The 3,771-nt window shown below is 38.3% G+C and overlaps 1 long non-coding RNA gene across 1 annotated transcript; it reads left to right on the plus strand.

Moving 5' to 3' along the window:
* Window positions 1–945: 945 nt before the first annotated feature.
* On the plus strand, window positions 946–1,585 carry LOC127121514 (uncharacterized). Its single transcript, XR_007803475.1, has 3 exons — window positions 946–1,148; window positions 1,233–1,323; window positions 1,408–1,585. It is a non-coding gene; the product is annotated as an uncharacterized LOC127121514 (long non-coding RNA).
* Window positions 1,586–3,771: the final 2,186 nt, after the last annotated feature.

Genomic DNA, 3,771 nt, shown 5'->3' on the forward strand with positions numbered 1-3,771 from the left:
CCTAAGAGAGAAGAAAATCTCTTAGTCTTCTCAAGTCTACAGACCACACAAAGTCACTTGAGGAAATCAAACAAATAAAAGATACAAGATATGTAATCTAGAGTGCTTCTAAGAAAGCAAGTATTACAAACTTAAGAACAGATTTTTTCACTTAATAAGCAAAAGCTTAGTGAAATTCTTTGAGAGCAAAGATGATTTTCTTGAGCGTGAAATAATTCAGTATAGTTTTGGCTAGTTGATTTCTTATTACTGAATGTTGATTGCATCTCTATTTATATATGAGTTGGAGTAGAGTTGAATCTGGTGGATATTAAACTGAGTTTACTCCATCACTTAAATAGCTTCTGCAGTTTAACTTTTCATCTTTGAAGTGACTACTTACCACAAGTAGTATCTTCTCTCTTGGAAGTGGAGATTAACGTCTCTTTCTCTGTTTAGGAAATCTATTTGAAAATCTTTACTTGACTTGAACGTTACTTCTTCATGATTAGCAAATCCATAATCAGAGTATGTGTGTTTCTGGAGAATCTTGGAATCTTGCTTCTGATGTTGATCTCTTGAGAGTTCAGATGGCGCTGATAACGTTTCTCCAGAATCAGAGCTTCTAGACTTTACTTCATGTTCAGATGCTTCTGATACTTTGCAGTTTTGTCCAGAGTCAGACTTTCTTGAACGAGATTCCACTTCAGATGCTTCTGATACTTGAGAATTTGTATCTGATCTTGTTGTGCATCTGATGACATCATCAGATTTATTACTTCTTTCTTTAGAACCCTGCACACTTAGAAACTTTTCGTTAGGGTGCCATTTTTGGTTTCATCCTTTGTTATCATCAAAATCAAGGAATCTGTTGTAGAACAATTTTTGTTCTTACAGTTGTTACTAGGATCCTTTTTATTTCCCGAAGGTAGTGGTTCTAGCATGCATATTATGTACTTACCTTTACTTAGACATATAGATAGAATAGGTAGTTACAGTTGGGGATCCGCATGTCTAGCCTATCTCTATAGTTTGTTGTGCAAAAACTCCCACAAAGACACATCTACATTTTCTGGATGTGCTGTTTTGCTACAAGCATGGGGATGGTCAAGACTACCGTCTCTAGCACCGGTCAATAACAACCCCTTCACTTTTCCATATGCAAAAAAGTAAGTTGTTTAAATTGCTATATCTTTACTTACTTCCTTACAATTTAGTACCCATAACTAATTTATTTTAACTTTTTGGTGTAGATGGTCGGCACGTGGTATGAATTACAGCAGATGTCCGAGACACTGTATTACTCAGTATCGCAACCTGTTGGATCACCTTCGACCGACAGACGTAAGCAAAATAACTTCATTAATTCGTCATATTATGTTGACTTTTTCTACATTCATTTAAATCCTATCGTCTTTAACATTTCAGTTCATTTGGCGTCCATACCTTAATATGGATCATGAGCATCAGGTCAACCCTGAAGACGCAGCCGTATGGACAGCATGCACACCGATAATACGGTTCACAACAGTGGAGATGCACAACACCGATCGTGTGAAGCTGCAGTTCGGTATGGTCCAGAATATCCCAGACCCCCCAGCTAGCCTAGGAGAATGGGATATGCGTAAAGTGAACGACCAATGGAACTACAACCCTTGGCAAACCTTCGCAAGATCAGAGTGTCGCAAGTGGAAGCACCGTCATGACCATGTCTTAACTGACGCAGTCATGCCAAATGAGGTAAAACCAAGTCGTACTTATATGGCTTGGTACAGATCGGTTGGATTTCAATTCATCGCCGATGATATGTACCTCTACGACCCACGCCAGACGAGTTACACACAAGAAGGATCAACATCTAACCCCCAACAACATTCTCAGCCCGGTTACTCACAACCACCTATCCGTCAAACTTTCCGTTCCATAAACACACAAACATACAACCAAAATATGCCATTCATCCAACCCCAATACCAAGAACATCCCCCATACCACCACCAACAAATGGACCATCAACCTCAGACCGAACATCTCTTCGCACCCACACCATCACCCTACCAAAGTCGCCTTAGCCAAAACACTAACCACCCCTCCTCCAACCGTAGCCAAGAACCCCAAACATCACAATACCAAAACATCCCACAACCATACCTCTTCCAAACACCCCAACAACCTTTCCAACCGTTCCTAGACCCATCATTCACACCCATGTCTCCCTTCAACCGTCCCGGTCGCCCATCCATGAGTCAACCACACCCCAACTTCTCTGGCATGGGTCATGAGCTCAGCTACGCCGGTACACCATCATTGAATACTGAAGACTATGCTGAGTTGGCTGAATACCTCAACGGATCTTCTCCTGTAGGAGGTAATGACGCTCCTGGACCATCAGATGAACAAACACCGGTGCAGAATCGTCAACGTGGGTTAGGGTCAAGGGTTAGGGTAGCTAGGGGATGTGGGACCGGAGGTCGGTTAGGTGATCCCGGTCATCACCATTAGGATTCTTTGTGTAAAATCCAAATTTTATTAATATCAATTCGTATTATATCAAATTTATCTTTGTGTAAACTCCAAACATTAGGTTTCTTTGTCTAAACTCCATTTTGGCAAAATTCACATACACATGTTTTGACTGAAACTCCATTGAGATGTCTACTTAAATTGTTATGTTGGAAAAAATTTCATAATTCTAAAATAAACACATATGATAATACAAAACATTATAGGTCAAATAACAATTGAAATGTCAAAGAGTCCAAGTTCAGGTGCCCATACCTTTTTCATAAAAAATGCAAATGATGCAAAAAAAATTGTCCAAATTCATTATCTTGAAAAGATCTAAAACTTTTATGTTTAAGGTTTTGTCATTTGAGGCTTTTATCATTCAAACATAAGGGCTTGAATTTGGTCCCTTTTGGCAAAATTCACATAAACATGTTTTGACAGAAACCCTAATTTTAGGTCAAGTTCGCAAGGACCTAACTCACTCATTTTTAATTATTTTGAGGTGGGACCAAGTGTATTGGAAAATTTAAGATGTCTACTTCACTTGTTATGTTGGACAAAAATTCATAACTCTAACACAAACACATGCAATAATACAAAACATTATCGGTCAGATAATAGTTAAAATGTCAAAGAGTCCAAGTTCAGGTGCCCATACCTTTCTCATAAAAATTGCAAATGATGCAAAACTTTAGTCCAAATTCATTATCTTGAAAAGATCTACAACTTTTATGTTGAAGGTTTTGTCATTTGAGGATTTTATCATTCAAACAGAAGGGCTTGAAGTTGGTCCCTTTTGGCAAAATTCACATACTCATGTTTTGACATAAACCCTAATTTTGGGTCAAGTTCGCAAAGACTTAACTCACTCATTTTTAATTATTTTGAAGTGGGACCAAGTGCATTGGAAAATTTAAGATGTCTACTTCAAATGTTATGTTGGACAAAAATTCATATTCCTAAAAGAAACACATGCAATACTACAAAACATTATAGGTCAGATAACAGTTGAAAAACTCAGAAGTCCAACTTCAACTGCCCATAACTTTCTCATAAAAAATCCAAATGATGCAAAATTTATATCCAAATTCATTTTCTTGAAAAAGATCTACAACTTTCATGTTGGAGGTTTTTTCATTTGAGGCTTTTTTAAGGGAGGCGTCAATTGGATTGGCGCCCCCTCTTAAAAATTACACATAGGCGTCAATTGGATTGGCTAGGGCAGGTGCCCTAGCCAATCCAATTGGCGCCTCCTTGCAATTTTTAAGAGGGGTCTCCAATCCA

Source organism: Lathyrus oleraceus, chromosome 2, assembly GCF_024323335.1.
Source record: "Lathyrus oleraceus cultivar Zhongwan6 chromosome 2, CAAS_Psat_ZW6_1.0, whole genome shotgun sequence".
Taxonomy (NCBI): domain Eukaryota; kingdom Viridiplantae; phylum Streptophyta; class Magnoliopsida; order Fabales; family Fabaceae; genus Lathyrus; species Lathyrus oleraceus.